At 46.8% G+C, this 13,068-nt stretch overlaps 1 long non-coding RNA gene across 2 annotated transcripts in view; it reads left to right on the forward strand.

Annotated features, from left to right (window-relative positions):
* The first annotated feature begins 6,223 nt into the window (after window positions 1-6,223).
* The window catches only part of LOC129383605 (uncharacterized), a 52,986-nt gene continuing 46,141 nt past the window's right edge, over window positions 6,224-13,068 (forward strand). The window contains exons 1-2 of one of the 2 annotated variants that reach the window (XR_008611472.2): window positions 6,224-6,286; window positions 7,221-7,348. This is a non-coding gene — a long non-coding RNA (uncharacterized lncRNA). Of the gene's footprint in view, window positions 6,305-7,220; window positions 7,349-13,068 lie in introns of both variants that reach the window. The other variant, XR_008611473.2, reaches the window with a different exon arrangement.

A 13,068-nucleotide genomic window follows, 5' to 3' on the forward strand; every position in this document is an offset into this window, starting at 1 on the left:
ACTTGCCAATGCAAGTCGGTAATCTCCTTAAAAAAGTAAAATAAGTAAGAGTCCTATTTATTTGTGGGAGTTGTGCCTCAGTGTTGAAGTGGAAAGACTCTGCTTTTCTTCCTCCTCTTTCATATCCGGACTTAGCCACTGATGTACACCAAAACAACCCTTCAGCTTCTTACTGCTGAATTCGTTTTGGTTTTCTTAAATCTATATTTGGGCTACGCATTGCTATGTCTCGCGCTTTGCTTGAGGAAAACAAGACACCAACAGCTCCATCCAGTAAATCTGAGAAGCCAAGCACTAGAAGAAGATTAATGAAGCAGATGCACCCAATCATTGTCATCACATGCAAGAAGAAAACTTAACATAGGACTGCCTTCACAAGTGGGAAGGTGATGTGCAAGAACTTGAAGGTGTGGATGCCAGCTCTATATACAGTATGCAGACATTGAGCAGGCGCTAGCCAATCTAGGCACCTGTTGGCTAGATCACGCTCTCCGGGATCAGTATTCACCACGACTGTACCTTCAGCAGAGTGGCTGAAATGTAGAATTGTGGACTGCCACTCTTTTGATCGTATGTTTAAATCCTCGCAGCACAACGAGAACTTTATTTGCAATACTCTAGCAAGAAATTCGGGAATTCCAGTGACAACACCAGTAGACATCAGAACAACCAGGGGAGTTAGCCCATAGCAGCTACTGCTGTAAAAAATAAGACTGGCATAAGCACAAGAATTGAGATGGGCATAATAAGAGTTCTTAAATTATACACTCGCGCACCAGCCGCCTCTCAGGTCACCTAAGTGGACATACTATGCTGGCTGATAACGGCCCCCTCCCAGTTCTAGTATGCTTCACCGCGTAACTAAGCTGTACTGCGGCGAAGAAGCCGTACATTTGTATTGAGTGAATAAACAAATGGTTTTTACAACAGTACAGAAATAAACGCGCACCATGCATCAGTCTACCACACGAAAGAGCGTCGCAACATACGGTAGCTGATTCACACAGGCCGTGTAGCCCACTTATCAGTCGTAAAGGGCATTATGGGTAATTCAAAATTTCAGACACGCATATGTGTTTATGTTTACGTTCGCACTCCTCGCGTAATAAGACTCCCAGAACTTCCACAATAGAAAGTAATTTACAACACACAAACGCAAAGACCACTATATGTCTCGTTTTCAACTCGATCGGCCGTCATGCAAATGACATATAGCGCGGAAAAACGTGAACATGCTGTGTGTTAGCGTCGTAAACTTCATACTAGGCAAGGAGCTAGCACACCACAATCCCGCGACAGCCATTAATGAGACCAAGACGGGAGCACATGTATGTGAACGCGCAAACCCTAAGCCACTCTGCTCCTCCGCCACCCCCGCTGCACGGCTGCACCACTCGTTTCAAGCACAGCACACCAAACACACATTCAGCGCTGAACAGTGGGCGGTCGACGCAGTTGCATTTACATGACTTGCAGCGAGCAGCACATCCCTCGATGTCCGTTAAGCAAAGTCGGACACGGCGACGCCACATCGCGGTTCGCAGAACTTCGCTGCCGAGGCGCTAGGCCACTTCGATATTTCAATCGTCACCATCGCCGGGTTCTCAAGAAAGCACGGGTCACACAACGCAGATTCTGTAGTGCCAGAGCTCATCGAGGCCAAAGCCGCATTGCCGCACCGCCACTACTCACGGCTTTTCGCCAAGTAACACAGAACCTACAACCAACACACAAGCAACGCACGCACGATTACATGAGCAATGTTGAACAACGCGCGGCCCAGAGAACGATCACGCCGAGGACGAACACGCCACGGCGTCGCTCGGCGCCAGCATCGCGCCTTCTCAAAAATCCCTAAATGATGCTGTCCCTAGGCACCTAGGATCAGATCACGTGAGGGATTTTTGTACGACAATTAGACGCACGCGAGCCCGCGCGAGGAACTGGCGGGAAGGAGCGAGCATTAAAAAGGGCGCGCAGCTCAGTGGTTTTAATTTTCTTTTATTCGCGTGCATCGTTACTGTTTAGTGTCACTCAAGATAGTTCACGCCTGGGTGATGCTTGCGGCACAATGCCGCGCAACCGTTGCGTGCCGCTGTGAACGACGAATGCTTCGAAGAACACCCAAATCCGCTGTCACGAGTTCCCCTAGCGACTCAGAACGCAGGGCATGGCTGCGAAACATTTCCCGGGAGGGACCTGGCGGGAAAGGAACAATATAGCAGCCAAATGACAGGTCATTGGTGTGTGCTCTGCATTTTACAGAGCGCCACTACAAGGCGACCGCCAAGTTGATGGTTCTTTTGCCAACTGCGGTGCCGACAGTGTTCCCCAGTTATCACAGCTACATGAGCACGAGGACCACGTCAGCTCCAAGGAAGAAGCGGCCGCGCTTGGAAAGAAGATAGGGTGATCCGCAGTCACGGGCAAAATGCGCGGGCACTGTTGCTTCACATGACGAGCCTGTTGTTAGTCAAAACGGCCGGCTCACTGCCTGGCAGCAATGAAACCGTAATGTCTAATAACACCGAGCCAGTGGTTGAAACATGTGCTGAAATTGCATCATTTGCAGATGCATCATGCCAAACTTCTCTCGAGTTTGAAAAAACGACCTTCGCTAAGCTTGAACGCGCCGCGTACAAGCGAAGGCCGCGCGTCTTAAAGGAGCGCTACAGGCACTTCAAGAGAAGGTCGATGGAGCTGAGGAGCGCACACAATTTTTTGAAAAGAACAAGGACATTGCCTATTTTACGAAGGTACTCGATGGTGTTGCACAAGGCGACAAGACTGCCGAGTTCATTAGGAACCAAGTCCGCAGTATCTCCATGAAGAAGCCTAAATTCTGGGAAATGCTCTTCGATTCGTCCATGAATTTCTCAGTGATCGATGCGTACAAGTTAAGCTGGGAAGTATAATGAGTGTCAGGCGACGCATTTCCCTCGGCGTCCCACAAGAAGTGTCCTATCCCCCTTGCTTTTTAACGTTGCCATGGCCAGCCTTACAGATGCCCTGAAAGTAGGTCGGACGGCAGTTAAAATGTCCATCTACGCAGATGACATCTGCGTTTGGATCTCGGGGTACCAACACAAACGTTTGGCCCGGATAGACCAGGCCGCAATCTCCACTATCGATCGCCACTTATCGACGCTTGGCCTATCGTTATCAGCAGAAAAATCAGCCTTCATGCTTTTCCCGGGAGTGAGACGCAAGTCAACACGTCTGACGCTGAATATCAGAGGGCATTCAATTCTTCGTGCAACTCATGTTCGATTCCTGGGCGTCACCATCGACAACAAGCTACTATGGCGTGGTGCGGTCGAAAGTGTTGTGGCTGCATCAGTGCAAAGAATCAACGCACTTCGTCGATTGGCAGGTGTACGTTGGGGAAACAGTCCTATATCGATGCTTAAACTGAACGCTGCACTGATAACAAGCCGCATTCTCTATCAGCTGCCTCTGATGTCACCGTCATCGAGTCAATTCGAGCGCTTGGAGGCAGTGCACAGAAAGGGACTTCGCTTGGCGATGGGAGTTCCAACGGCGGCTTCAAGCAAGAAAGTCACTAATGAGGCAGAGTCTCTTCCACTCCGCCTCTTGGCATCTCAGGCCTTGCTGACGCAGCTATTAAGGCTGGGCGAGTCACGCGCAGGCACGGCGCTTCTCCGGCGGCTAAGATCAAGAACTCGCTCACATTTCCATGCGGCGCTGAACACCTTCCGATTTTTAGGATTGCAATGGCCTAAACGAAGTCGCCTTGACCCGCCATGGTCTTTTCCGGACGTTACCTGCAGCCTCAATGTACCCCACCTACCGACGAAACGCACCATTTCAACTGCCGAAGCCAAGTTTATTGTGCTGGACCACTTGAGCACTGTGTTTCAAAGCCATCAACAAGTGTACACAGACGGTTCGGTGTGCGCACAAACAGATAGCTGTGCAGCGGCATTCTGTATACCATCCCTTGATGTGACATGGTCTGGCCGACTGGATCGCGTAGTTTCCTCTACAACAGTAGAAAGCGCCGCAATCACCGCGGCTTTGCGGAAACTACGTGCCTTTTCTGCACGAGATGTCGTGGTGCTGACGGATTCCAAGTCAGCATTACAAAGATTACATCGGGGCCTACCTCTAGAGAAATTTACAAGGCAATCTCTGGCACTGATTGACGACCTAACGAGCAAAGGATTCAACATAAGGTTTCAGTGGATTCCATCACACGTAGGAATTGATGGAAACGAGGAAGCTGACGCCCTTGCACGCCTAGCGCTGACATGTGTCCCAAAAGTGAAAGCTCCAAAAGCTTTTCAAAACCCTAAGGATGCAATCCGCCTTCACTTTAGACAGATGCACAAGAATCCACACGAATCCTGTGTGACTCATGGATTTACACGCAAACAAGCGACGCTTTTATATCGCATCAGGACCGACTCCGCATACACCCCAGCTTGGTTATTCAAGACTGGGCTTCGCGCTTCCCCACTCTGTGTTTTCTGTGGTGACATTGGTGACATCGAACATTTCATTTGGCTATGCCCACAGTTTGACACAGAAAGAAAAGCGTTGGTCGACAACCTGCAAAAAAGCGGTCTCACGCACAGGACCTTTGAAGACGTTGTTTTCCCCGGAGGGCCCGCGGCATTCAGGAAGAGAGCGCAACGACTGCTGATAGCCTTCCTGCGAGACACGGGGCTCATCGACACCTGGTGACACACCCCTGATCTCAACTCGATGGAGGATCAGGCGGAACAATTGCCGGCTATGTATGCCAGGCTAACCCCGCCTGCTTCAACATCACCACCACCACCACCACCTAAATGTGGTAACGTCATTCTAAGGGAGTGTGTAATTTGGAAGGCTTGCTCAAGCAAAGGATATGACCATGTAAGATCCAGAAATCTTTTTAAGCTTCCTTGCCGTTCAACGCTGCAAATATATATATGTTGGCCATTCAACTGGTGGAATTGGCGTCACTTTGATGATAAAGGAGCGGCGGTGTATAGAATTTTTTCTTCAGCACCTTTTGCAATGCCGTGAGCTGACTTGCGGAGCGGGTGATGATGATGATGAAAAACGTTTATTTGCTCTATTTTGCAGTGATTTTTGCGGCTTCAGATGGAGTCTTCCATCTTCTCTCCAGGGTCGGTTCCCCTAGTCCAGGGCTCCGCTGAGGGTAGCTGCCCTGCGTGCACGCCTTACTAGTCCTTGTTGGACTTTCAGGATGTCGCTGGATAGCATCCTCTCCCACTGTTCCGCACTCGGGTTTTTTATTATGGCTAGCCCATCTATTTTCTGGCAAGCCCATGTGGTATGGTATAGGGTTGGTTTGTCTCCACACCATGGGCACTTGCTCTCGTACTGCGTGGGGTAGATCTTGCTTAGCATGTTTAGGCACGGGAAGGTTCCCGTTTCTAGCTGTCGCCATGCTACGGCGTCTTCTCTATTTAGTTGTTTGTGAGGACGGAGCGCCGTACCATGGAAGTGTGCAAAGTTTTCCTGAGAAAGCTCTTGCAACCGGTCCCATGCAAACTGGGCAGGAGATATTAACCTGTCAGTTGAGCGACTTGTACGCCTGGCGCAAAAGCCTCTCGCCAGGAAAGTACTGCACCTGTGACTACAACAAAGAGTATTATTTTTCCTACATGGACAATAAAGCAGTTATAACTTCTCCGTTGCTCTAGCTCGTCTTCTTTTTTCTATAGTGAAAAACACAATGATCTGGTAAATACAAGCGCACTTGTCAACAAGCGGCTGTGCTGTTGCAGAAATAACTGTTGCATAAACCAACTTCTTCGAGAGTGTACAGCGCAACGGCAAGGAAGGAGGAAACAGAGAGACGCGCACAATACGAATAGCCCAAGCAACCACTTTAGTTACAAACGAACAGTTGCTATATTTTGGTGGAAACATCGCCGACCTGGTGCATTCGATAGTCATGCTTACTAATATGATTAACACTATAAAAAATTCATTGTCGCCCTTTAAATAGCGGCGAGAGCAGGCGAGCTGCGCTGTCGCGTTGCGATCCGCCGCAAATATCTCCGGCTGCTCTCCCCTAATGGTGGCGCCGCTGCGGTGGCCCGGAACACTAGGCGAGATGCGCCGTCTCCGCCGCATACGGCTGGCCGCACCTGTGCGTTTTCATCGAGCGGCCGTGGTACTAGGTACTGTGGAGGAGAACGTTGTTTTCTCCATTCAAACCTGGCGATCTGGCGTCACAGTATCGGCCGAAGCTTCGCATAGGTGGTGTTTGTGGCTTCGCTGGCGCCGCGAAGAAACCGTGTCCGAGGTGCGTTTTGTCGCGACGGTAGGTTGTTAAATTCAAGGGGATACGTTTGGAAGTGAGATGTCTTCTCGGATGACTTTAAATAATACCAAAGCATTATCGTGCCGATGTACCGTCCATGAGCGTCGTTGAGCGTACCGCACACTTCAGATTCGCGCGGGAACGGAAAATACTTTGTATGTGAAAGTAAGAAAACTGAACGTCGCTAAGCACTTTAATAGTTCTAGATAATTCTGACAGCTGTGCAGCAACACTGGCAAAACATTAAGCCGCGCTGATCGACGCTTCGACGAATTGAAGCACATTTCGTGCCCTATGAAGTGTGAAAAATCGACGTCACCATGCAGTGTTTCATAGCTCTATATAGACCCTTGCCAAAGCTGTACAGCAACACTGACCAGCTACGCGGTACAAATTCGTAGTTACTCTGAGGCGCGTGCGTGCTTGTATATAATTAAGGAGCGCGTACAGAATTCCCGTTACGATCTTGAATACATAGAGAGCGTGCCAGGTTGGCGAAACAAGCGCTCAAATCACCACAGCTAGGTCCGAAATATCTCTCAAAGCCTGCCAGTACATTTATCAGGTGTGTCTGTGTTTGTACTGTGACAGAGGACGCGACGGCGAGCGCCGCGAGTATATCCAGCAACAATGGCCCCTTTACACTCTTGGTATGCTTCACCGCAATACATTGCGTATGCTTGACGGCGTAACACCGGTGCGTTACGGCGAAGCTAACAGTAGAGAACCGGCATGGTGCGGCGCTCGAGCCTGCTCGGTGACTGCGGATCGAAAACACATTCAATAGCTTTTCGTCGATATTTACACCTCTTTGTTGAATGAAAAGGATAACGTACGCCTGCGTCCGCGGGTAAAAGATTAATAAAAACTCTGGGCACATGCAGTGTGTAAAAAATGGGAAACTTTATTTATGCAGACATCCATGCTCCTGTAAGAAACTGCAGTCCAGTGGTTGCCCTGTGGAGCTGGATCCGGCCTTTTGGAAACACGGCCTGCTCATGAGTCACGAAGTAGGAGCTGAAGAGAACTCTAATGCTGGTACACGTACGTACCTCTTTATTATATAACTAAGTTAGCCAGTGACAAAGGCATATTGCCCTAAACATTGATACGATGTCTTAAAGGGAAGCTGAACAGTCTGTCGAATTCAATCACACGCTCATATACGGATGCGGGAACCTTATAAACCATGCACGTAAAATTCTGGGCGGGATTTTTCACTTAGGAACGACGTAATCGCCGGTTAAAATTGCGCTGTCGCTCCGCCCCCCGTTGAGCGCCGCGCGCTGCTGCTGACGATGCGAGCGGAGACCGGAAACCGCGGCGTAGTGACGTCAGCACTGATGTTCCGCACCTTCGCAGTCTCCGCGACCGTGCCTGACCGCGCTTGTTTCTGCGTGCGTGCCGTCATAATCTGCCTCGCTCGAGCCTGCATTCCTTTGTTTGTGTGTATGTAGAGTGGTAGTTGACGTGCGCAGCATCAATTGAAGTGGTGGGCCGATCATTTCGGCGTTATGTGTAGTCTACGGTTGCACGAACACCAGCGGCCGCGACGATGTTCCATTACTCCCCGCAAGACAAGAAGCTTGCAGCTAAGTGGGAGGCTGCTGTGAAACGAAAGAGTTTCAAGCGCTCAAGAACAACAGTGCTGTGCTCTAACCACTTCCGTGTCGATGATTACTACCAGAGTTTATCAATAAGGCGTGAATGAGTGAGAGTACGACTTTCTGCTGGCAGGTTTCCAAACACAGCTCGAAAAGGTCGAGGCAACGAACGCACAAAGGCGGGACGGGTGCCGGCGGACGGATCGTAACTGGTCTTGGAAGACCTTATGAATACACGAACTCGTCCAAGCCTGGATTTTGATTTATTGCTAACTCCTTCGTGTTAGCTCGCTGAACGGAAAGTACATGTTCATCTCCCACGCTTGACGCAGGTTTCGTCACAAACCGCCGTTAATTTTCTATTCGAAAGTATCTTGTGAAACAGCCAACATGCAGCTACCATAATGCAGTGCAAGTGTAAAGTTTTCATGTGTTTGAAAGCCGACGCACGCCAAGACGCTGCGCTCCCCCTCGCGCAGAGAGAAACTGGATGTCTCACGTAGCCCAAGGAATTCGCCACCTTTACGGCTCCGGTTATGATTAGCGTGCGGATGGCACGCTGATGAAGGCCACTACACGTGCTACAAGAGCCGAAAAACGTTTCCCGCGTGTAAACTGTCTGTGTAGATTGCCGACAGCCTTGGGGCAGCGCACAAATGCCGACGATCGCATCCCTCCTTACATTCCACGAGGAGGCATGCAGGAACATAACAGTACAGTTGTTTGCCCGGAAACGAACTCACTGGATCGCTGAATACAGCCTTGCAAAAAATATACTCACCAAAGAACATTTATAACACGAGGAGATGCTAACACTTCGCTTTGGTTCGCGCCGAATTACTGCTTGCTACCAGCATCTTTTGCTTCTTGGAGAGGCCGGCTACGCATACATGTAGGGAGAGACGCCGAACTTCTCAGAGAAATGCAAGCTCTCGAAATTTACCATTACCGTCTCGTCAATCTACAGCGCCAAACCACCTTGCACCGTGCTTCATGTGTGGTGGCAGCGGCCGGTCCGGACGAACACCAGTGTTGACGTCACGAGGCGCCCGACCAATCACAGGCGAAAACGAGGCGCACGAGCTGCCCGAGTCTGCTGCTGCACTTTTCATCGAAATAAAATCTGTTTGCGCTTTCTTCCGCTCAATTTCGATGCGATATTCGGATTCGGAGGGTTGAAAACCATTACGTACAGCTCATCACTCATTTTTTCTGGAAAACTCTTCAGCTTCCCTTTAATATGTAGCGCTTATGTGGCTAATAGGAGAGCAAAAGGTGAGAACAATGGTTGGAGATGAGGCAGCACTGCCTTCACCTGTGTAGTGAAATCGTGTTTATTATTTGTGTAACATCAGTGCACTCATTTTGTTTAATGTTTACTGCAGCTTTTGTCAGTGCAGGTGCTTCTTTACAAGAAACAACCTGTGATTTATCACATAAAGTTTCCATTTTGTAGTTTTACAAGCTTTCTTCTGGTCTTTTAGTCTTTTCTGAATCTGGAATATCTGGCAAAATGCATGTGTGTCAGAATTTGTCCTCCATCAGATTTAGTGGTACATTTCACCTCGAGGTTGCCAACATCCAGAATCACAGGATAATACATGTGGTTCAGTGCAGGTGAGCACTGCGAATTCAATAATTTTTATGAGACACTTAACTCCTCCTTCAGCTCACTCCTGCTACTAGTGCATTCTCCAGCAGCTACTGCACTTGTTTCTGTACATGTGTATCCCCTTGCACTGGCAAGTGCCAGAACAATTCATTTGAGGCTCACTGTTGGCACAAACACTTGGTGTGTCAAAGACTAGTGTGAGTGAAAGGACATGATAGCAATTGCTTCCTTTCATGCCACATAGCACTGTGCCAGGCAGGCATGACATATTTCCACTGTATAGATGCATTTAGACAAAGCAGTGAAGTTGGCATGCAAGTTCCTGGTTCTAGTCCCTCCTGACATCAAAGTCAGGCCTCCCCTTGCACACCAATAAATGTGCGAGCACAGCCTCTGTGCCTACTATACCAAGTGTAACCTTCTAGGTGATGTAACATCATTTAGTGATCTTCATTACTGTAGAAAAGCGAATTTCTCCATATTGTAGAATAATCCTATACCTTTATTTTGGCACTGTAGGTCACCATGCAAGGCAAAAGCCCTTGAGTCAAAAAAACATTTATCACACAAATGTTAGCATGCTTGTATAGGCAATGCAGTGCACTTTGTTTTTACAATGCTCAATCCCATTGGTGGTGTGCTTGTACTATAACATGCACAAACTGAACAGCATATTCAAACAAGGAAATGTCGAGTCTCACGCTATTTGAATTGGGACAGTTTATGTATGGGATGGATGATGGCATCCCGGCTCATCATATCACCCTTGTAGTGGGAGCAATGATGCCATTTGTGCATACAGGAAGAGCAGTTTTATTGGACTGTGGTGCTTTGCATGCACTTGTCTTCAAGCCCACGGATGTCTTTGCACGTCGCCTGTGTCGATATGAAGCCACTGCAGTTGGTGAGCAATGTGCATGCACATAGCACTGGCTTCGTCCCTTTGGGAAGTCTTCTTCATATTGAACAATGTAGTGAAGGAGAAGGCCTTTATAGCAATGTCTGTATATGGGTTTTTATTTACCTTTCACCTACTTTTGCTAACAGAAATGGTGTCTTCAGGTAAGTTAGACGCTTGTGAACATTGTAAGGCAGTGTCAGGCAACCTTAATCTTCAGCATAAAACTGTAGAAAGCTTTCTGGTTTGCATACATGTAATCAGCAGGAACGCAAACTGGACAGACTACAGGCTGGCTGATTTTACTGCTCTACATAGCCTGTACTGCTTAGAACAGGCAAGTCACATTGGTCATGGGACCTATAGTAGTGGCATGCATATTGATGTAGTTATTACCAGTGGTATATTGTGTGTGTATATAACCTTTCTTTGAAAAATATGTTTAGTCACTTTTTATTAACTTTACCTTGTCAGGACATGCATAATCACTTAAATTGCTTGGTCTTCAAGTAAAACAAGTGAACACTTTCTGCATAGTAACATTTATTCACATGGAATATGTAGTGGTGCTGACCTGTAGAAGGGTGCATAATACCGAAATTATTGAAGAATTTAAGCAGAATGTTCAAAAGATGATACATTAACGTAGACTGACAAACTGGGCTGTGCAACACAAATAATAATAGGGTATTTGCGAAAGACTTTCTTGATGGCCTAGTTCCTACAAGGTATTCTAGAATGAAAATAGTGCAAACTTATTGGAAAAAGAAACGAGACAGACGCGGCACTGACTTGTGACTTAATATTTATTTTGTGTGTGGCAAAATATACCGACGGAAACGATGGGGGGTTCAAGGCAGGGGCAACAAGAACACATAATGTGAGGTCGAATGTGGGGCAGGAATGAAATGTCTAAACCAAGGCAGCAAGCTAACTTTTAAACACTAAACAGAACAGGAATGCTAGGGAAGCTGCCCTGCCCATCATAAATGCGACAACCACTCTAATGTATCTTTTCAATGTCCCGTTAGTTTCCGCTGTTTTGATTCTACATGGGCAAATGCATCTCCAGTCATTTACCAGAAAACATGCATTTTCACCAATAACAAAGCCTACTAATCCTAGTTTGTTCTAGGTCACTGAAACAAAATAGCATTTGGTTCAGTCAGTATTGAAGTAAGCTTCCAATCACTGCCACCATGAAATAGTTCAGTTGTTCACCTTGAGCAAGGCAGTTATTAGCTGGCATAATGTCAGGACTTGTTTATCATTTACCGCTTATGACCTGCTGATCCTGGTGATAATATAGCTAGAATGCTGTTGCGACCACTCGCAAAGCTTGAAAACGAAAATATTTATTGCATTGTTTCAGGCACCATTTTCTCTGAGTCCGAGTCTTTATTCCAGACATGCATACATAGGTACATGGCTGAGCAGAAGGGAAAAAAGCCACCGATTGGCAGCTTCACGGTGTTCCCTTCCCCCATGTGTACATTGGTGCAGCAGTACACACAAAAACAGACAGCACAGGGCACATCTATTTATAAGGAAGACTCAAAAACAAAGAACACGCAGTGCAGCATAAAATGAACCATAAGACAGATACAATGTCATCTCATTGTAAACATTTAATCCAAATAAGAGAGAAATAGTGGCACGGCAATGCACAAGAGAAAAAAAATTTACGAAAGATGTTTAAAAGGGAATTATAAGAAATTTCATAGATCAAGGTGTAAGATAAGTCAAGCCTGTTTAGTAAAGAAGGCAAAGTATATTTTAGAGTTTGAAAATAACATTTCATACGTGGGTAAGACAGACCAGTATTCATGGTGTCGTGTAGGGTAGTACTGAATGTTGGTGTGGAGGTTAGCAACTTCGGATAAAATATGTCGTGTTCAATCTGTGATTTGTGTAATTGTAAAATATCATAACAGTACATGTTGGATAAGCGCACAATGTCATAGGTGGTAAACAGTGGTTCAGTGACATCAGCATTGCCACTAAAAAGTAACATCACCCTGGTCTGGTTATGATAAACAAAAAAATCTGGGGAACAGAAATTACAAATCCAACACTCTCTTGTCACCTACTTTTGGAATAAAGCAACGCTGACCGTCAAATGTATTGTCTCTTTCTATTTGTTCACTCTGCCACTAACTTTTGCACACACATGCTCAACGTCATGCTTCCATGAGCAGAGATGTCCTGAAAACCAGAAAGTTGGAAGGCTTTGTCCATTACTAAAGTTCTGGAAAATTGCTACTCCATTCTCAAAGGTATAGATAATGGGCCATTTAATATATGCTAATGTATAAAGGAACATTTTCACTGTAATTAGTGAAGTCTGCGTGATTGACGACTGAATATAATTTATCAGTTGTTGCATTCAACAGGTGCAATAAATCTTGGAAATTAAGGGACAAGCATTAAAGCAAGGGCTCCCAATCATTTAACTCCTACCGAAATATACAAAGCAAGATGTTCATGCAGCAGGGCTAATCAGTATTGCATTTTAATGCCTGAAACTGCAGAAAATGCAAAATTCCACAATAAGGTCGCAAGGAAAACAGCAAGTTGAATTGTTAGCAGGGCATAAAAGATAAATGTGCTGCCTTTTTAAGTTATTTTATATTCACTCTACCATATGTGC

The sequence above is a fragment of the Dermacentor andersoni genome, chromosome 8 (genome assembly GCF_023375885.2).
Source record: "Dermacentor andersoni chromosome 8, qqDerAnde1_hic_scaffold, whole genome shotgun sequence".
Classification (NCBI taxonomy): domain Eukaryota; kingdom Metazoa; phylum Arthropoda; class Arachnida; order Ixodida; family Ixodidae; genus Dermacentor; species Dermacentor andersoni.